This window comes from Alosa pseudoharengus, unplaced genomic scaffold (genome assembly GCF_046254945.1).
Source record: "Alosa pseudoharengus isolate Yale_2024_CS ecotype anadromous, Long Island Sound unplaced genomic scaffold, YU_APseudo_1.1 YU_APseudo_1.1_scf_25, whole genome shotgun sequence".
NCBI lineage: Eukaryota > Metazoa > Chordata > Actinopteri > Clupeiformes > Clupeidae > Alosa > Alosa pseudoharengus.
Window position 1 is genome coordinate 317,677 of NW_027468696.1, and position 23,308 is coordinate 340,984.

Below are 23,308 nucleotides of genomic sequence, written 5' to 3' on the forward strand. Positions count from 1 at the left end.
GTCTACATTCAAATCATAGCCTACTTCCAGGCGCGCGGAACATATTTTTGACCCCAGCATGATTCGAATTTAGACAGCTAAATACGCCATTTCACCGCCGTGTATGAGTAGGTCTAAGAGTGAGAAGTTTTAAAATGCCCTGGGCAGCCACATTCCACTGCAACTATGCGCAGCACTTGCCACTCCGACTCATCAATAAAAACTGTGCGCGCATAGAAGCGCACTTGACTTTACATCATTAACCTATTTCAGTAGGTTATATAGCCAGAGAATGTCCGTAGACGGGCTCTGATATAGCCTAGTCTAGGTAAATTCCTTTTCTGACTTCTTTCTCTTTATCGCCATGGCATTTAGAATAAAGAATAGGCTAACGTTCGCGAACCGTTCTGGTTTTGTTGCCAGCATAAAAACAAGCTTACCATCACAAGGCTGAAGTTAGCACCACTTTCATTTCCGCGGGGGAAGACCACTTTCAGATCGCGGGGGAGTTAAAGGAACACGCCACCCAATGTCAGTAGTAATATATGTTCTTACCTTAACTTTCACGAGTTGAGTCATACCTCTCCCGTGTTCGTACGTGCACTCAAACGCTCTGGTGCGCGGCTGGACTGTGTTAGCATGTTGCTATGCTAGCGGGCTTTGACGGCAACTAAGCGTAGAAGTAATCAAAAACATCCACGTTTTACCGACTTAAATACAGTTGCACGAGTAGTTGATAGAAATGCTACGGCCATGCAACATGAAACGTGGCGATTTTCTAAGCGAATAAACCGGAGAACTACAATGTGTGGCGCAATAGCACTTGGGAGTACTTCGACCTAGCGTAGTAGTATTGTTAACACCTAATTGTAGATCCTATCCACCACAGAGTTTAGAATCCATGCTGGATCGACCCTCAGCCTCTCCCTCCCCTCTGAGCGAGAGAGAGGCACACACACTAGAAATGCGCTGATGGGCTATTATTTCAACCATAACTGCATAGCAAAACTTATCATCCGTCAGCCATCTATCAGCACCAAAGTTTTTTGACCAATTTTCGAAACCACACCCGCCCACCATCCGCTGGTTGTTTTAATGTAGGCTATGGGTGATGCAGCGCTGCTGACGTGAGGCTAGAAAGCCCTTGCCTGTTCTAGAAAGACTGATCTAATGCAGCAAATATATGAAAAGGCTAAAGTCGTACATTGGCTATGTTGTAGCCTATCCCCAGAATATCAGCAGCAAACTCAGTCTCTGTCTCGCAAAACAGTCTCCAAATAAAACGCACATCGGCCTGTTGCCTATTCTGCCAGCTTGTGACAATATATCATCCAACATGCTTGATTGCATTGCATTCTCCACATTTTTAGCTAAATTTTCATGTACCACATCAGCATTTTTGTTCAGTGAATCTTTTGTAAATTGCTTTACAATTAGGCTACCGTCGGGCCTATAGGCGTATTGCCTGGCTTGCCTCAGCTTCAGTCACGTCCTTTTACAATTTTATCATTGTAATAAAAAACGCAATTTGCCACATAATTTCAACATGCTCCTGGCCTACTAATTAATGCCTATTGTACTTTATTTTTTGCAAAAAAAAAGAAATCCTTGATAAAATAACAAGTCATTATAGGCTACTTTACACACTGTTATGTCAGGGTGACTGACAAGCCTGTTCTGAAGACTCCCATTCATTTTGACTGCACGAGCGCGTCTTTTTCAGACAGACAGCATTTTATAGCAGGCCATCGGACAAATATGACGCCTCGATATTAAAGAAACTCCGACTCCATTCATTCTGAAAGTCCACCGCACAACGTGCATGTTCACATTTTTAGTAAAAACCGCAAAACTTGCTTGCTTGCCTACACATCTAAGTTTTCCGACTATTTTTCGTACCTTCTTTTTCCGCTGGATGTTATTGAGTTTGTAGAAGTTGTAGCTCTTACGTTCTGAACATCTCGCACTGCCATCGCCCGATGTCATTTCTGAGTCATATCAGCTGCTCTCTGTCTCTCTTTTAAATGCCTATTCCCTGAATGGTAGGCTACAATTATGTGTTTTATATATAGGCTAATATCGAAACAAAATAACCCAGGCAGTCTCATCTAGGATATAACACAGGTTGAAGTCAACGTCAAGTTGGTTCTATTTAGGGAGGTGAATGTGTGTAAACATCTGTAGATGACTCAGAAATGACATCGGAAGACAAGGAGTATAGTGGCAAGAGGCAAGCCGAAGGCTGCTGACAAGGGCCCGACGCTATTGTAAAGCAATTTACAAAAGATTCACTGAACAAAAATGCTGATGTGGTACATGAAAATTTAGCTAAAAATGTGGAGAATGCAATGCAAGCAAGCATTTTGGACGATATATTGTCACAAGCTGGCAGAATAGGCAACAGGCCGATGTGCGTTTTATTTGGAGACTGTTTTGCGAGACAGAGACTGAGTTTGCTGCTGATATTCTGGGGATAGGCTACAACATAGCCAATGTACGACTTTAGCCTTTTAATATATTTGCTGCATTAGATCAGTTTCTAGAACAGGCAAGTGCTTTCTAGCCTCACGTCAGCAGCGCTGCATCACCCATAGCCTACATTAAAACAACCAGCGGATGGTGGGCGGGTGTGGTTTCGAAAATTGGTCAAAAAACTTTGGTGCTGATAGATGGCTGACGGATGATAAGTTTTGCTATGCAGTTATGGTTGAAATAATAGCCCATCAGCGCATTTCTAGTGTGTGTGCCTCTCTCTCGCTCAGAGGGGAGGGAGAGGCTGAGGGTCGATCCAGCATGGATTCTAAACTCTGTGGTGGATAGGATCTACAATTAGGTGTTAACAATACTACTACGCTAGGTCGAAGTACTCCCAAGTGCTATTGCGCCACACATTGTAGTTCTCCGGTTTATTCGCTTGGAAAATCGCCACGTTTCATGTTGCATGGCCGTAGCATTTCTATCAACTACTCGTGCAACTGTATTTAAGTCGGTAAAACGTGGATGTTTTTTATTACTTCTACGCTTAGTTGCCGTCAAAGCCCGCTAGCATAGCAACATGCTAACACAGTCCAGCCGCGCACCAGAGCGTTTGAGTGCACATACGGACACGGGAGAGGTATGACTCAACTCGTGAAAGTTAAGGTAAGAACATATATTACTACTGACATTGGGTGGCGTGTTCCTTTAAGTTTCCGTTCCACCTTAAATAATGCAATTTTCTACCTCGTCCACAAGGGGCCAGCGTTGACCGCAAATCCGCGATAACACAGGCATGTGCCTGTTGCAGATGAACAGGCATTGTTCACAGACGTTCAAATGCCTGTATATCTTTTTTCTGTTGACTCCACTGCCGAATGTTTTGAGAAATGTTGCCTTTTGTGTTCTATTAAATAATTTGGTAATTTAGAGAGGGGGGGGGGGTTATGTAGAGGGTGGCAGATTATGTAGTTTTTTCTTTATTTTCTGTGCTGGATCTTTTGATACATGTTGTGTTATGTTTTTTTTCTATTAAACAAATTTGTTCATTGTACACTGGGGGGCGGGGGGGGGGGGGGTGGTGGTATGTAGTTGGTAGCAGATTTTGAAGTTTTTCTACAGTAAATGTATTCCCTACGGCCTACATGTCATTTTGCATCGGACTTTTCAACACATTCTGAAACTACACTCTCTCCTCTTTCCAATGACACCCCACTTGTGAAATTCTATGGTTGAAAATGCCCTTTTTTGCCCCTCTGAAAATATAATATGTATTTGTGAAATTGCAGAATCTCAACACTAGAACAGGGACAGATAGCCTATGAAGGATTTTGCAAGGGATGTTTCACCACATTCTGAAACTACACCTCCTCCCCTTTCCAATGACACCCCACTTGTATAATTCTATGGTGGAAAATTGGATATTTAGCCCCTCTAAAAACAGTATATATTTTGTGAAATTGCAGAATTTCAGCACTTGAACAGGGACAGATAGCCCATGAAGGATTTTGCAAGGGATATTTCACCACATTCTATATCTGCACTTACTCCCCTTTCCAATGACACCCCACTTGTGAAATTCTATGGTGAAAAATTGCATATTTAGCCCCTCTGAAAATACAGTATATATTTTGTGAAATTGCAGAATTTCAACACTTGAACAGGGACACATAGCCCATGAAGGATTTTGCAAGGGATCTTTCACCACATTCTGAAACTACACCTCCTCCCCTTTCCAATGACACCCCACTTGTATAATTCTATGGTGGAAAATTGGATATTTAGCCCCTCTAAAAACAGTATATATTTTGTGAAATTGCAGAATTTCAGCACTTGAACAGGGACAGATAGCCCATGAAGGATTTTGCAAGGGATATTTCACCACATTCTATATCTACACTTACTCCCCTTTCCAATGACACCCCACTTGTGAAATTCTATGGTGGAAAATTGGATATTTAGCCCCTCTGAAAATATAATATGTATTTGTGAAATTGCAGAATTTCAGCACTTGAACAGGGACAGATAGCCCATGAAGGATTTTGCAAGGGATATGTCACCACATTCTATATCTACACTTCCTCCTCTTTCCAATGACACCCCACTTGTGAAATTCTATGGTGAAAATTTGCATATTTAGTCCCTCTGAAAATACAGTATATATTTTGTGAAATTGCAGAATGTCAACACTTGAACAGGGACACATAGCCCATGAAGGATTTTGCAAGGGATCTTTCAACACATTCTGAAACTACACCTCCTCCCCTTTCCAATAACCCTAACCCCACTTGTGAAATTCTATGGTGGAAAATTGGATATTTAGCCCCTCTGAAAATATAATATGTATTTGTGAAATTGCAGAATTTCAGCACTTGAACAGGGACAGATAGCCCATGAAGGATTTTGCAAGGGATATTTCACCACATTCTGAATCTACACCTCCTCCCCTTTCCAATGACACCCCACTTGTATAATTCTATGGTGGAAAATTGGATATTTAGCCCCTCTAAAAACAGTATATATTTTGTGAAATTGCAGAATTTCAGCACTTGAACAGGGACAGATAGCCAAATGATAGATTTTGCAAGGGATGTTTCACCACATTCTGAAACTACACCTCCTCCCCTTTCCAATGACACCCCACTTGTGAAATTCTATGGTGAAAAATTGCATATTTAGCCCCTCTGAAAATACAGTATATATTTTGTGAAATTGCAGAATTTCAACACTTGAACAGGGACACATAGCCCATGAAGGATTTTGCAAGGGATCTTTCACCACATTCTGAATCTACACCTCCTCCCCTTTCCAATGACACCCCACTTGTATAATTCTATGGTGGAAAATTGGATATTTAGCCCCTCTAAAAACAGTATATATTTTGTGAAATTGCAGAATTTCAGCACTTGAACAGGGACAGATAGCCCATGAAGGATTTTGGAAGGGATATTTCACCACATTCTATATCTACACTTACTCCCCTTTCCAATGACACCCCACTTGTGAAATTCTATGGTGGAAAATTGGATATTTAGCCCCTCTGAAAATATAATATGTATTTGTGAAATTGCAGAATTTCAGCACTTGAACAGGGACAGATAGCCCATGAAGGATTTTGCAAGGGATATGTCACCACATTCTATATCTACACTTCCTCCTCTTTCCAATGACACCCCACTTGTGAAATTCTATGGTGAAAAATGGGATATTTAGCCCCTCTAAAAACAGTATATATTTTGTGAAATTGCAGAATTTCAGCACTTGAACAGGGACAGATAGCCCATGAAGGATTTTGCAAGGGATGTTTCACCACATTCTGAAACTACACCTCCTCCCCTTTCCAATGACACCCCACTTGTGAAATTCTATGGTGAAAATTTGCATATTTAGTCCCTCTGAAAATACAGTATATATTTTGTGAAATTGCAGAATTTCAACACTTGAACAGGGACACATAGCCCATGAAGGATTTTGCAAGGGATCTTTCACCACATTCTGAAACTACACCTCATCCCCTTTCCAATGACACCCTTACTTGTGAAATTCTATGGTGGAAAATTGGATATTTAGCCCCTCTAAAAACAGTATATATTTTGTGAAATTGCAGAATTTCAGCACTTGAACAGGGACAGATAGCCCATGAAGGATTTTGCAAGGGATCTGTCACCACATTCTATATCTACACTTCCTCCCCTTTCCAATGACACCCCACTTGTGAAATTCTATGGTGGAAAATTGGATATTTAGCCCCTCTGAAAATATAATATGTATTTGTGAAATTGCAGAATTTCAGCACTTGAACAGGGACAGATAGCCCATGAAGGATTTTGCAAGGGATATTTCACCACATTCTATATCTACACTTCCTCCTCTTTCCAATGACATCCCACTTGTGAAAGTCTATGGTGAAAAATGGGATATTTAGCCCCTCTAAAAACAGTATATATTTTGTGAAATTGCAGAATTTCAGCACTTGAACAGGGACAGATAGCCCATGAAGGATTTTGCAAGGGATGTTTCACCACATTCTGAAACTACACCTCCTCCCCTTTCCAATGACACCCCACTTGTATAATTCTATGGTGGAAAATTGGATATTTAGCTCCTCTAAAAACAGTATATATTTTGTGAAATTACAGAATTTCAGCACTTGAACAGGGACAGATAGCCCATGAAGGATTTTGCAAGGGATGTTTCACCACATTCTGAAACTACACCTCCTCCCCTTTCCAATGACACCCCACTTGTGAAATTCTATGGTGAAAATTTGCATATTTAGTCCCTCTGAAAATACAGTATATATTTTGTGAAATTGCAGAATGTCAACACTTGAACAGGGACAGATAGCTCATGAAGGATTTTGCAAGGGATATTTCACCACATTCTGAAACTACACTCTCTCCTCTTTCCAATGACACCCCACTTGTGAAATTCTATGGTGAAAAATGGGATATTTAGCCCCTCTAAAAACAGTATATATTTTGTGAAATTGCAGAATTTCAGCACTTGAACAGGGACAGATAGCCCATGAAGGATTTTGCAAGGGATATTTCACCACATTCTATATCTACACTTCCTCCCCTTTCCAATGACACCCCACTTGTGAAATTCTATGGTGGAAAATAGGATATTTAGCCCCTCTGAAAATATAATATGTATTTGTGAAATTGCAGAATTTCAGCACTTGAACAGGGACACATAGCCCATGAAGGATTTTGCAAGGGATCTTTCACCACATTCTGAAACTACACCTCCTCCCCTTTCCAATGACACCCCACTTGTGAAATTCTATTGTGTAAAATTGCATATTTAGCCCCTCTGAAAATACAGTATATATTTTGTGAAATTGCAGAATTTCAACACTTGAACAGGGACACATAGCCCATGAAGGATTTTGCAAGGGATCTTTCACCACATTCTGAAACTACACCTCCTCCCCTTTCCAATGACACCCCACTTGTATAATTCTATGGTGGAAAATTGGATATTTAGCCCCTCTAAAAACAGTATATATTTTTTGAAATTGCAGAATTTCAGCACTTGAACAGGGACAGATAGCCCATGAAGGATTTTGCAAGGGATATTTCACCACATTCTATATCTACACTTCCTCCTCTTTCCAATGACATCCCACTTGTGAAAGTCTATGGTGAAAAATGGGATATTTAGCCCCTCTAAAAACAGTATATATTTTGTGAAATTGCAGAATTTCAGCACTTGAACAGGGACAGATAGCCCATGAAGGAATTTGCAAGGGATATTTCACCACATTCTGAAACTACACTTCCTCCTCTTTCCAATGACACCCCACTTGTGAAATTCTATGGTTGAAAATGCCCTTTTTTGCCCCTCTGAAAATACAGTATATATTTGTGGAAATTGCAGAATTTCAGCACTAGAACAGCGACTGATGTCCCATGAAGGATTTTGCAAGGGATATTTCACCACATTCTGAAACTACACCTCCTCCCCTTTCCAATGACACCCCACTTGTGAAATTCTATGGTGGAAAATTGGATATTTAGCCCCTCTGAAAATATATGTATTTGTGAAATTGCAGAATTTCAGCACTTGAACAGGGACAGATAGCCAAATGATAGATTTTGCAAGGGATGTTTCACCACATTCTGAAACTACACCTCCTCCCCTTTCCAATGACACCCCACTTGTGAAATTCTATGGTGGAAAATTGGATATTTAGCCCCTCTAAAAACAGTATATATTTTGTGAAATTGCAGAATTTCAGCACTTGAACAGGGACAGATAGCCCATGAAGGATTTTGCAAGGGATATTTCACCACATTCTATATCTACACTTCCTCCCCTTTCCAATGACACCCCACTTGTGAAATTCTATGGTGGAAAATAGGATATTTAGCCCCTCTGAAAATATAATATGTATTTGTGAAATTGCAGAATTTCAGCACTTGAACAGGGACACATAGCCCATGAAGGATTTTGCAAGGGATCTTTCACCACATTCTGAAACTACACCTCCTCCCCTTTCCAATGACACCCCACTTGTGAAATTCTATGGTGTAAAATTGCATATTTAGCCCCTCTGAAAATACAGTATATATTTTGTGAAATTGCAGAATTTCAACACTTGAACAGGGACACATAGCCCATGAAGGATTTTGCAAGGGATCTTTCACCACATTCTGAAACTACACCTCCTCCCCTTTCCAATGACACCCCACTTGTGAAATTCTATGGTGGAAAATAGGATATTTAGCCCCTCTGAAAATATAATATGTATTTGTGAAATTGCAGAATTTCAGCACTTGAACAGGGACACATAGCCCATGAAGGATTTTGCAAGGGATCTTTCACCACATTCTGAAACTACACCTCCTCCCCTTTCCAATGACACCCCACTTGTGAAATTCTATGGTGTAAAATTGCATATTTAGCCCCTCTGAAAATACAGTATATATTTTGTGAAATTGCAGAATTTCAACACTTGAACAGGGACACATAGCCCATGAAGGATTTTGCAAGGGATCGATCTTTCACCACATTCTGAAACTACACCTCCTCCCCTTTCCAATGACACCCCACTTGTATAATTCTATGGTGGAAAATTGGATATTTAGCCCCTCTAAAAACAGTATATATTTTTTGAAATTGCAGAATTTCAGCACTTGAACAGGGACAGATAGCCCATGAAGGATTTTGCAAGGGATATTTCACCACATTCTGAAACTACACTTCCTCCTCTTTCCAATGACACCCCACTAGTGAAATTCTATGGTTGAAAATGCCCTTTTTTGCCCCTCTGAAAATACAGTATATATTTGTGGAAATTGCAGAATTTCAGCACTAGAACAGCGACTGATGTCCCATGAAGGATTTTGCAAGGGATATTTCACCACATTCTGAAACTACACCTCCTCCCCTTTCCAATGACACCCCACTTGTGAAATTCTATGGTGGAAAATTGGATATTTAGCCCCTCTGAAAATATAATATGTATTTGTGAAATTGCAGAATTTCAGCACTTGAACAGGGACAGATAGCCAAATGATAGATTTTGCAAGGGATGTTTCACCACATTCTGAAACTACACCTCCTCCCCTTTCCAATGACACCCCACTTGTGAAATTCTATGGTGGAAAATTGGATATTTAGCCCCTCTAAAAACAGTATATATTTTGTGAAATTGCAGAATTTCAGCACTTGAACAGGGACAGATAGCCCATGAAGGATTTTGCAAGGGATATTTCACCACATTCTATATCTACACTTCCTCCCCTTTCCAATGACACCCCACTTGTGAAATTCTATGGTGGAAAATAGGATATTTAGCCCCTCTGAAAATATAATATGTATTTGTGAAATTGCAGAATTTCAGCACTTGAACAGGGACACATAGCCCATGAAGGATTTTGCAAGGGATCTTTCACCACATTCTGAAACTACACCTCCTCCCCTTTCCAATGACACCCCACTTGTGAAATTCTATGGTGTAAAATTGCATATTTAGCCCCTCTGAAAATACAGTATATATTTTGTGAAATTGCAGAATTTCAACACTTGAACAGGGACACATAGCCCATGAAGGATTTTGCAAGGGATCTTTCACCACATTCTGAAACTACACCTCCTCCCCTTTCCAATGACACCCCACTTGTATAATTCTATGGTGGAAAATTGGATATTTAGCCCCTCTAAAAACAGTATATATTTTTTGAAATTGCAGAATTTCAGCACTTGAACAGGGACAGATAGCCCATGAAGGATTTTGCAAGGGATATTTCACCACATTCTGAAACTACACTTCCTCCTCTTTCCAATGACACCCCACTTGTGAAATTCTATGGTTGAAAATGCCCTTTTTTGCCCCTCTGAAAATACAGTATATATTTGTGGAAATTGCAGAATTTCAGCACTAGAACAGCGACTGATGTCCCATGAAGGATTTTGCAAGGGATATTTCACCACATTCTATAACTACACTTCCTCCCCTTTCTAATGACACCCCGCTTGTGAAATTCTATGGTTGAAAATGCCCTTTTTTGCCCCTCTGAAAATACAGTATATATTTGTGGAAATTGCAGAATTTCAACATTTGAACAGGGACAGATATCCCATGAAGGATTTTGCAAGGGATGTTTCACCACATTCTGAAACTACACCTCCTCCCCTTTCCAATGACACCCCACTTGTGAAATTCTATGGTGGAAAATTGTATATTTAGCCCCTCTAAAAACAGTATATATTTTGTGAAATTGCAGAATTTCAACACTAGAACAGCGACTGATGTCCCATGAAGGATTTTGCAAGGGATCTTTCACCACATTCTGAAACTACACTCTCTCCTCTTTCCAATGACACCTCACTTGTGAAATTCTATCCTGGAAATGTGACCTTTCCACCCCTTAGAACATATAATATGTATTTGTGAAATTGCAGAATTTCAGCACTTGAACAGCTACACACATCCCATAATGTCCTTTGCATCGGCTGTTTCAACACATTCCGAAACTACACTCGCTCTTCTTTCCAATGACAACCCCCCATGTGAAACCCCCATCGCATAAAATGGCTTTGTTTTCGATTAGAACTCCTATGGCCTATTTCTCTCATTGCAGTTTTTATACACTAAAATTTGTCCTTATTGGTCAAGACTGATTTGTTGCAAACAATTCCACCGTATATGAATAGTTGAGTGTGTCCTCTTCCAATGACTTCCTTCATGAGCAATTCCATCCAAGAAAATAGGCTTTTTTAATTTCAAAATCCTTCAAGCTATTATTCTGATTGTGGCTTTCAACACTACATTTTCTCCCTATCACTCAAGTCATTTGGCACATTTCGGTCATTTTGGGGGCCAAGCAGTGAAGCTGCGAAGCATCATTACTGTTTCTACCTTTTCTTTTTGGGGGCCAGTAGCAAAGCCCAATTGTATATTTACGCTTTCCTATTATTCGGGACCAAGCAGTGTAGGCACCCATTGTGTTTGTACATTTTCCTATTATTGGGGGCTAAGCATCGAAGCTGCAAGGCACCCACTGTGTTTATATGTTTTCCCATCCTAAGAACACACAATAAATGTGGACTCTTTTTACCACTGTGGGGGCGCTATAATCACAGGATGTAGGCTCATATATCAGCAATGCTTTCGCGTACCGAAACAAAACTTGGTATATGGACTTAGGACCCCATCCCGAGGACACACAATATATTTGGTGACCTTGGACCACTAGGAGGTACTAAAGTTACAGGAAATGAGCTCATATCTTGGCAATGCTTTCTCGTACCGAAACCAGACTTGGGTCATGGATTCGCCACACAATAATGTTGGTGATGTTTGGTCACTAGGGATAGATTAGATTAGATTGGACTCAACTTTATTGTCATTGTGCAGAGTACAAAGTCAACTAAATTCAGACACTGCTCTTGCTTGCTTGCCTGCCGGTTCACACTTCACCCCTCACTCTCAGTGCAACATGCACCTCCACCATCAAAGGCTGATGCACCCCTCCCCCACAACGTGATCATGAACAATGCGACTACACTAACGCTGTTCACAAGCCACCAGTCTACAGCCACCAAATACCCCTCATCCCCCCTCCTCTGGACAAGGGGAAGAGTGCTGTGAGTATCATGTTCCTTGACTTCTCCAGTGCTTTTAACACCATCCAACCCCTCAGACTGGGTGAAAAACTCCTGCAGATGATTGTGGATGCTCATCTGGTATCCTGGATTGCAGACTACCTCATAGAGCGGCCACAATTCGTCAGACTGAAGAACTGCCTCTCCGACACCGTGATCAACAGCACTGGAGCTCCACAGGGAGCAGTGCTCTCTTCAGTCCTTTTCAACCTGTACATGTCTGACTTCTGCTACAACACAGAGTCATGCCACATGCAGAAATTTTCAGACGATACTGCAATTGTGGGGTGTATCAGGGATGGGCAGGAGGAGGAATATAGGAGCCTGGTGAAGGACTTTGTGCAATGTCCGGAGGTCTAAGCCCGCTCTGCTCCCAGTTACCATTGAGGGGGTCAATGTGGAGGTGGTAAGCACTTACAAGTATCTGGGGATACATCTGTACAATACACTGGACTGGTCAGTCAACACTGAAGCACTCACAAAAAATATGAACACAATTCCCCCATCCTAGCATCTTTACACTGGCTACCTGTTAAAAGTCTCATTGACTTAAAAATATTACTTCTAACATACAAAGCCATAAATGGCTGGGCACCTATATTAAAGATCTTTTAGTACCATATTACCCACCTAGACTGCTACGATCACAGAATACTAGACTTCTTGTAATCCCAACAGTAGAGGCAGAGCTTTCTGCTACAGCGCACCCCTCCTCTGGAAATAACTCTCTCCATCAATTTTATTAGCAGACACCCTCCCTATTTCCAAGTCTAGACTTAAAACATACATCTTTAGTGCCTCCCATAGTTAGGTATGGTGTAGTGTGGAACTTCCGGGTTTTTATTGGAATGGACCACCTCTGCTGTGTCCTCATGTGACTGGCGCCCTAGTCATGCGTGTCATGGTGGCAACTGACTACCCTTCACCATGCCTTAGGTATGCTGCTGTAGCATAGCGCTGTCATGGACTTTTCATGTGTCACGCCGTACAACTCTGCTTCTTTCTCTCTCTCAACTCCCCCTCTTACCTCTTGTCTTTGTCTTGCCATTCAACTCCCTCTTCTCTCCTAGGCAAGTTCAACTCCCTCTTCTCTCCCTCTCTTGCCTTTTGTCTCTATAATATAACACTATATAATACCATTGATATACTTATTAATACTAACCATCATGACTTATAGTAATACCTACTATTTATCTCTCTTTCTTCCCTCTTACCTCACTTGTGAGATAAACTATTACCAGTCATCAGCCATCCTTCTGTTTGGCCCTCATCGCACCTGAAGTCCCATCCCTATGATGACTGCCCTATGTGATGACCCTGTGCCCCTTCAGGCCTTCTCCTGTCAGTGCACGGGCAGGGCTGGCCTTGGTTGGGCTAATACCCTCATTGATTACACCTATGGTTAGGGTGGGGCTATATTAGGGGTTCCCTATCTTTCTGATTAGGCATTTTTCTTACTTCTTGCAGGCACTCACTTTGATTCTCTCACACTTTGCTCTCTCCCCTCATTTTCAACTCTACATCTCTTTCTCTTTCTTTGTCTTTAGGCCTACTTCACTAGCTTCTTTGCATCCATACATCCATACACTCATACACGCACGCCACCACTCCCATTCATTTCCCCCTAGACATTTTGCTATTGGTAACCTTGTGCTTTACTTTAATAAATTAATATATTTGGTTTGAACCTTGTTGTCCGTGTCCCTCTTTATGTTTCGGTCTGGGAACGAGCTGGCCGTAACACTTACCATTGCCTATTGCAGTCCCCTTGTCTGGATTCCTGGCCCGTGCAGCCTAGCTACCCAGTACTTGACATATGATAATTCCTAATCCCTATGGACAATACATGCCCTACATTGGACTATTTGAATTTCCTGACACTAAATAGGATTCATGCATACATCATACTGGTTATGTAACCATTTTAACTCTTTGTAACATACCTCAGGTTGTTGTGTTCTATTCTGTACACCTAACTAACCTATTCATTTATTATGTATACAGTACAGACCTTACTGCCCTGTAACTGATCCTAGGCAGATGGGTCAGGCCCTTGAGTCTTGTATCCACTCAAGGTTTCTTCCTATATGTATCTCCAATTGTGGAGATACATATAGGTGTGAAAAGTGGCCTGAAGTGAATAAGTGGCCTGAGTAGAATAAGTGTGCAAAGTTTGAGCATTTTACTATGTACATTTGTATGTGCTGCCATGGACTCCCATGGCACTAGAAAGAAGCATAATAACAAATCCTACTAGCCCTATAGGGTCCCTATGCAGCTTCAATGCTTGCCCCCCAATAAGACAAGGTAGAAACACTAATGGCCCCAAAAATGACAGAAATGTGGCAAATGACTTTTGGACCAAATGTAGTGCTGAAAATGTATAATCAGAAAAATAGGCCAAAATAAATTTCTAGACCAAATCTAGTGCTGAAAATAATACATTTCTCAAATACATTTTATTTTCAAGGGCCATTTTTAACGATAGAATTTCATATAGGGGGTGTCATTGGAAAGAGGAGAGGGTGTAGCTTCAGAATGTGGAGAAACATCCCTTGCAAAATCCTTCCTGAGATGAGTATGGCTGTTCAAGTGCTGAAATTCATCAATTTCACAAAATATATACTATATTTTCAGAGGGGCAAAAGAGGCCATTTTCCACCATAGAATTTCACAAGTGGGGTGTCATTGGAAAGGGGAGGAAGTGTAGATATAGAATGTGGTGAAATATCCCTTGCAAAATCCTTCATAGGCTATCTGTCCCTGTTCAAGTGCTGAAATTCTGCAATTTCACAAAATATATACTGTTTTTAGAGGGGCTAAATATCCAATTTTCCACCATAGAATTTCACAAGTAGGGTGTCATTGGAAAGGGGAGGAGGTGTAGTTTCAGAATGTGGTGAAAGATCCCTTGCAAAATCCTTCATGGGCTATCTGTCCCTGTTCTAGTGTTGAGATTCTGCAATTTCACAAATACATATTATATTTTCAGAGGAGCAAAAAAGGGCATTTTCAACCATAGAATTTCACAAGTGGGGTGTCATTGGAAAGAGGAGAGAGTGTAGTTTCAGAATGTGTTGAAAAGTCCGATGCAAAATGACATGTAGGCCGTAGGGAATAAATTTACTGTAGAAAAACTTCAAAATCTGCTACCAACTACAGACCACCCCCCCCCCCCCCCCCAGTGTAAAATGAACAAAATTGTTTCATAGAAAAAAACATAACACAACATGTATCAAAAGATCCAGCACAGAAAATAAAGAAAAAACTACATAATCTGCCACCCTCTACATAACCCCCCCCCCCCCCCCCCTCTAAATTACCAAATTATTTAATAGAACACAAAAGGCAACATTTCTCAAAACATTCGGCAGTGGAGTCAACAGAAAAAAGATATACAGGCTTTTGAACGTCTGTGAACAATGCCTGTTAATCTGCAACAGGCACATGCCTGTGTTATCGCGGATTTGCGGTCAACACTGGCCCCTTGTGGACGAGGTAGAAAATTGCATTATTTAAGGTGGAACGGAAACTTAACTCCCCCGCGATCGATCTGAAAGTGGTCTTCCCCCGCGGAAATGAAAGTGGTGCTAACTTCAGCCTCGTCTTACCATCGGCATATCCGCAAATTTTAAACACAAGGGATGAATTGAACGATGACGAAGTCGGACATATAGGCATAGTACGTATTGAAAAAAAAGTTATACAATTTGGAACTCTAGCTTTTCCCCACCACAGTCTTTTAATGCCATCTAATCATAACGTGCGCAGTCTGCGCCATACTTAATAAGCCCAAATCACACCCAAGATTCGCAACGAGATGAGCAGCAACTTGATGCAACATTCTAAAACCTTGCAACTGTGACCAGACAATGCTTTGCGACGGCTTGTAACGACGTGCAACATGGCTAGTTCTACTAGGCTAATTCACACTGCTGTAACCTCCTTTCTGTAACGGTTTCGTGTCATTGAGAATCTTTAAACAGACAATCTGACGGGTTTTGGAAGATTAAATACAACCTGAAACTAAAAAACAGACCAGGCCTCTACTGGAGACCGGACTTTAACCCAAACCTGTAGCCACGCCAGGCGTTTAAAAGAGACAGGCGTCTCTTAGGGACTCGGCGATTATTTGAAGTTTTACGGGTACTCTTAATTTTCTTATTTAACAGGGAGGAACGGTCAACACTAAGCGCCTTCTCCCAAGTATTCTCAATGTTTTCTTTCGCATATCCCCGTTGCGAAAATCGCTGCGCCAGTTGAGACGCTTTGGACATGAAGTCTTCAGTAGAGCTACAATTCCTCCTCACTCTGAGGAAATGGCCCGTGGGGATATTACGAATCAAATGTGAAATAGAAACTCTACGAGTGTGCTGCGCGGCGGTCATAATTAGGTAAATAATGCAACCTTAATGAAAGCGAACTCTGGGATTTATTTGAACTTTTATTTTGAAGTGTTTCAGTTGATTTGATGTCAGATTTACATGATTCAAACGTCCCTACCAAGGCAGGCTACTTGCTGTAGGGTTTAATATTTGTTTTGCTTCCTAAGCCCAAGTAATGTATCCATAGCCTACCATTCAAATATGTGTTTCGAAAACCCAAACTGACTTTTTTTATATTATTTTTTAATCATTAGTAAAACAAAAGCAAACAGTTTATGTCTATGAACACAGTTTGTAATGATAAATTCTGAGCTGCTTGACATCTGCTGCAGCTCTAATTATGAAAAGCCAAGTGGATTGTATGTGACTTGTCTGTTCTGAAAACCTATAACCCTTATGAAAAACAATTCAAAGACCTGTTATTTTCATTTTTGGATTAGACTAGCCAGTCTCTATGCTGTTTTCATGGACAGCAAGACCCGCTTCATTCATTGTTTTAAATAACGTTGTTTGTTGCACACGCCATCTCCAGTGGTTCACTTTTACTTGCGCAGCAGATGCGCAGATTGGATGAGCGCTGACACCACTACCCCCTAATTGCATGTCTCTTTATTTGATAACACTAAATTAAGAAATATTTTCTAATCAGGAATATGTTTAGTTTATTTTTCTTTCGGCCCGCCTTTTCCATAGGCTACCATTCAATTGCAGCACATTATCCGCGGACTAACAATCTCCTCGTTGAGGAGGCCCTATAAGCCTGCAGATCATAGACAGAGAAAGCATGCTCTGGGAACAGAGCACAGTTGCCTGTCTAGTGTAACCATGGGTATGTTTACAAGGAAAATGTCTTAGTGTGTTTTGGGGGTGGCGGCACCCCCACTTCCAACGTCACTGGCTGCCTGATAGGTGAAGAGAACAAGAAATGGAGAAACATCAACGCAGTGCCTTGCTAGGCCTAATGTTATTAGGTTGGATTTTGTTGTTATGCTACTGCACATGTAACACCCTCGTTTCTATGAAACTGGAAACAACTGAACCAGGAGACTTTGTCACAAGACCAGGGACGGATTAAACAAATATGGGCCCCTGTGCACAATATCAAAAAAGGCCCCCCCTCCCCCTGACCGCGACACGCGCGGGCGTGCAAGTGACGTGCGCGTGCAGCCAGCGCTTCTCTCTTTGCTGTCGCTGTGCAGGCTGGTGCACAATTTCACACAATGAAAATGTAGTACATTGTGTCATATATTATAACTCAGGCCCACACAGAAATGAATTCCAGCAGCTGTTTCTATTATTAGGCTGTAATCTCCCTTTGCTGTCCAAACAGTAAGACAATTTGGTTAGACTAGGCTAGCTAACTTTACATTGACACAACGTAACAATGCTCTGAAGTCGCGGTCAACATGAAATCCAAAACTTTTTGATCACCAAGTTGAAATTTCCAGGTCAACCACAAATAATTCTGATTCTTTTTAATATCATCCAATAACTAATTCAATGTTGATCTGATTGAACTCTGCCTACTTAGCAACACCATTGAACACCACTTAAAAGTTCAACGAAGAGTTGCCATTGCTGCTGCTGTGCTGAAGAGATGTGGACGGCACGGCAGGGCACGCCCAATGAAAATAAATTAACGCAACGCAACACAGACCCCGCTTCTCTCGCGACAGTCACTGACAGCAGAATAAATGCATGAGGAAAAACACTTAGATGATAAGCGCAGCGCAGCAGCAGTTTGTGACATTGTTTATTAGTGTAACCTCATGTATAAAAAATAGTATTGCCAGGCAATACTAGCCTACTTTGAAAAGTAGTATTGCCGTGGCAATACGGGTGACGGCGGCCATGGCCTGAAGTAGCCTAAAGCATGTATAATGATTCCTAAAACATATACGACGTCCATTCTGTGGCTATTGAAATTTGGGTATATCGTGTTAACTGTAACCCACCCTCTGAAGCCTTTCGTGACACATAGAAAATACTTTTCTTAATACAAAGTGGTTTTGAGCCATTTTAAATCGCTTAGCTGCAGCATCGCGTGTTCGTAGACTGTGCACTCCTCCTCCGTCTACTGACAGCCAGGGCGTATACATTTCTTCTACGGCTGCAAACGAGATTCACTCGCAGTTAACCATTCTGTATTTTGGGACACCATGAAGGCCATTTCACTTATTCTCCAGTTGGCACTGTGTACACTGTGGGTAGCTTGTTTAGGGTTAATTCCATTGTTGTGAAGCCTGCTTCCAGGTTAAATTTTGTTTACTCTGGTTGTTATGTAGTTACCATTCAAAACAGCATTGATATGGAATGGTGATTCACTTTTTTACCACGTCATAGTCACCCTACCAGACAATCAGAAAAGATTATTTCTTCTGGGTGATAAATCATAACACTATAATGACATTTGCTATCAATATAATCACATTCTTATATAATTTACTTGCGACAAGTAATAACAATAACGAAAAAACACAAGGGGTGTCCATGTAGCTTTGCTTGGCTCCTTGTAAAGGTAATGAATAATAAGTAGAGGGGGGGGGGGGGGGTCCATGTTTTATGGTCATGAGATGGTTTACATGGTGACATTGTTGACACCTATACACTAACAACTGATAAAACAGATATAATATCACTAAATCAGTGATTTATTACATTGATAATGTTATAACTTTTTTAAAGCGATGGTTCGGAGTAATTTCACCCTAGGGTCCTTTGCACCATGACCCTGAGCCAAACACCCTCCCAGAACCTGTTTTCCCTTGGTTGAACCCTGGTCGAGTAGCGCTGTCAGAAACTAATGACTTTCTGCAGGCGCTTATGGAACCTATAGAGTATCTCGTAAATTACACCACTAATAATGCCCTGAATGGTACGAAACCTCTACAGTAGTACAACTATGTTCTTTACTCATAAAACGAGGCATTGAAAAGTTTGTAAGTACACCAGGAGTTTATTTTTGCCTGATGGATTCTACTCTCTGCTATATCTACTGCTGTGTCGACGTTCCTTCCGTGATTTGGGAAAAGCCCTGAATCAGTTAATTTGTATTGATTCCCAAGAGTCCAAGCTTTCAAGTGGTGTATACTATGACTATGCTACAAAACAATCTGATGCATAGAATGTTGGGGGGAGGTGGGGGAGGGGGTAACCGCCCCGCCGGCAGGACACTGAGGACCCAGTATTAATGCACATAACTTTTGACCCATAGGCCCGGTTTTCTAAAATAAGCTAGGCTACTACTGGAATCCTTGGATCAAGACAAGTTCAACGCATCATATTTCACTCTCTGCTCCTGTTGGTGAACTGCATCTGAGTAAGCACACTTTATAGTTCCTCGAAAATCAATTCTAGTTGAAGTTTTTTTTTTCTTCTAGCGACAACCCTGACCTTGGTAATTGAACAATCCTGGCTACGGCCTGGCTGGCAAATTTTGCACAGTAGTTGTTGGGTATAATAGCATCATTTTTTTTGTTGGCGGGGGGGCATGTACAGTTGCTGGTCATGCCTAATTGAGTCCTGCAGTTGTGTGTTCAAGGTTGACAATGTTAACAAGGCTATAGATCCAGAATGATTTCATACACATATCTTGAATAAACCTAGCAAATAACATTTTTTTAAACTGAATTTGTTTTAAAGTGCTATCACAATTATTATTAAGGAGACAAAAAACAGGATTAGGAATATGATATCATTATTGATAAAGTATCAAATCCAAGGTGGTCAGGTGGGAGGCATCTGTTGATTTCACATGGAATTACCCATAGAGATTCAGCAACCCACTGATGATCTATCATGAAGACTTTGTTTTAACTGTCTAAACTTTCCTCACAGATGGTGAATATGAAACGTATTATCTGGTTGATGCTGTTATGGACAAGTAAGAAAGATTTGTTAACCTATTTTGGCGTCTCTTTACCTACAGTTCTTCCATTTTACTTTCTCTATGATCTCATGTGTTAATTCTGAACCTCTTCGGTAGTAACATGAATAAAATTAAATATGTCATGATTTGTGGGTGTTTTACCTTTATTAAGATAGTTCAAGTGCAAGTTAAACTTCAAATGTATCTATAGTAGATTATTATACACGGCCCTTCAATGTACTTACTCACTGCACCAGAATTATGACTTTATAACTCCCAAATCAAAAGTCAACAAATGAATTAAAGGCAGTAGAACAAGTTGTAATTGATTTTTAAACAAGCTGGGGCCAACTTGATCTCCATTGGGAGACGGTCCCAGCAGTGTGCACCATAATGGCTAAATTTAGTTTTGACTCTGGGCACTACGAGCTGACCAATGTGTGTATGTGAGTGTATGCTGTCTGACACCCGGAGATTAGCACCAACCAGAATAAGTGTGTGTGTGTGTGTGTGTGTATTCAACAGCGGTAGTGGAATCTATGAACATCACTGCAAAAGAGGGAACAGATGTCAGAATTACATGTTCGCATCTACTGGCACGTGACAACTCCAAATATTTCTGCAGAGATCCATGTGAACATGAAGATGTCCTCATCAAATATGATACCTCATCAATTCAGATGTTTAAGTCTCAGCAAAGACTCTTCCTGTTTGATCATGGGACTGGGGAGTTCACTGTCACCATCTCTGAAGTGAGGTCTACAGATACCGGAACATACTACTGTGGAATTGACCGCCTCTTCATAGACACATACAACACAGTTACTTTAAAAGTGATTCCTGGTGAGTTAAAGTTGAGTGAGCAGTTAGAAGTACAGACACTAAAATAGTTTACATATTTTAGCATTTCATAGTGTAAAGTGTTAAAGACTTCTCATTCACAGTTGAAAGGGGTGATAGAATGGATGAACACAGGATTGTAACACCCACCAACGTAATAACTTCCCACCAATGTATTAAACCACTAACGTAATATAAATCTGCACATTTTAGATGTAATAATCCTGCCGTAATTAATTTCCCACCAAAAGTCTATTCAAATTTAGTAGGATGTCCAGTTCACATTGGGAGGGGTTTTGTTCTCAAAAGTGGAGCGCATGGCGTAACAAGGTGTTACTAGGTCTTTTAATCAGTCATATGGGTGTGTTTGGGGCGTAACATCATTTTAAACCAATGAGAATGACATCTGTCATTCCCTTTAATGGCGCAACGCGCGATATGTCAAATAAATGCATCGGTATTTTGGCATTCAACGGCGCATTTGAAGGAGGCTGCTTGCGAGACCGTATGGAATAGTCATTCTTAAACCATGCTTTACTAAAACCTAGCATAGCCTTCATGCATTTGCACTCGTCTATTATTTGAACTCATTGGCAAAGTGAAACTAACTTCACCAAGGAGTCAGTCAACGACAAGACAGTTATATGCAGTTCCTTTCACTATTGACTGACAATTGGTTACCATCGAAAACATAGGCTGGAAAAAGCAACACTTACCCTAATGTTGCTCAAATGACTGAATAAAACAACATTTATCCTGCAGAGGAGTTGCTTATATCTCGTGACAGTGCGTCTTCAGCTGCTTCACCAATTTGCAAATGATGGTGAATAACTACTCATCATGAGATGTACAGTATTTCGTAATATCTTTATTCTAATTATGTTTCCCATTGTAATTGTGCAATTTGTAATGTTTTGCATGGACGTGCGCTGGTGTGCCTTCATGAATGATAGAAGGATGGTGCATGCACCTGCCAATATGACTGTTGACATGCGCTCTTAAAATAGTATATGAACAACTCGCCATTGACTTCTGACCAGGTTTAGGTGGTGTATGATAGCGATTTTTAGACAACTCGCTAGGTCCCTCCCTAGGTTGTTAATTGCCACACTCCTGGGCGCAATGCTTAAAAAATAAACGTGCAAAATAACAAATTCAACTTTCCGCGGGTGAATAACGAGTATTACGCCATGCGCTGGTGGTCCAAAATACAGCCCCTAGTCATATATCTGTTTTATCAGTTGTAAGGGTATAGTTCTCAAACATTGTCACCATGGACTTATACATCTATTTATTATTCATCACCTTTATAAAGGAGCCAAGCAAAGCTACATCCTGGACACATAAATAAATTCCATAATTACAGTCTGTGGCAGACCTAGAGCCGTATAGTAAATCTCATTTTTAAATGTAGTATATTTATAGGGACAGGTCCCTGACACTTCATGCAAAGTTGCTTTGGCATCCATTGTGTTTGCCTTACACATAGTTCAACACCTTTAGTGGGGGCCAAGCAGATAACTGCATAGAACAAAAAAATGTTTTTCTACCTTTTGTTATTATCATCCCCTTTTTACTGGGGGCCACGCAGTTATGAATGCACCCATAGTGTTTCTACCTTCTCTTACTGTAGGCCAAGCAGTAAAGCTGCGTTGTGTTTCTATCCTTCTAATTTATGTTTTGTTAATTAATCGAGTTTTGGGTATTATGCCATATTTTATCACTACTTAATGTAACTTTCAGGTTGATATATTTCTTACATACTTTACTTAAGTGTTAAACTTCTCCAAGACCCAATGATAAGATGATCGATCCTTGTGGGTCTGGTCTGTTCCCAAGAGCTCTGACTATTTCAAAAAGGTTTCCACATTAGAGCTAAAACAATGTAACATTTGTATTATTTATATATGAATCTGGCATGTGCTTGTGTAACAGGGTGATATATAGGAAGGGCCAAGGGGCCAATCACAGTAGCCTGACTACGCCACCCTGAGGCCTACTGCATCAGGGAATCTTTAAGAGATCGTACCTCTAAACAGAGACAGCGCTCACAGGTTCCAAAATTACATGGTGGAGACATGAATTCCAGCAAAGCAAGATTTATTAATACACAGAGTTTGGGAAGTGGAGATCTGAGGGTGGC

The 23,308-nt window shown here is 40.8% G+C and overlaps 1 long non-coding RNA gene across 1 annotated transcript in view; it reads left to right on the forward strand.

The window, feature by feature from the left end:
• LOC143099155 (uncharacterized) overlaps window positions 1–20,927 on the forward strand; it is a 37,035-nt gene extending 16,108 nt beyond the window's left edge. The window contains exons 4-6 of the long non-coding RNA XR_012981411.1: window positions 19,672–19,776; window positions 20,295–20,340; window positions 20,851–20,927. This is a non-coding gene — a long non-coding RNA (uncharacterized LOC143099155). The remainder of the gene's footprint in view (window positions 1–19,671; window positions 19,777–20,294; window positions 20,341–20,850) is intronic.
• Window positions 20,928–23,308: the final 2,381 nt, after the last annotated feature.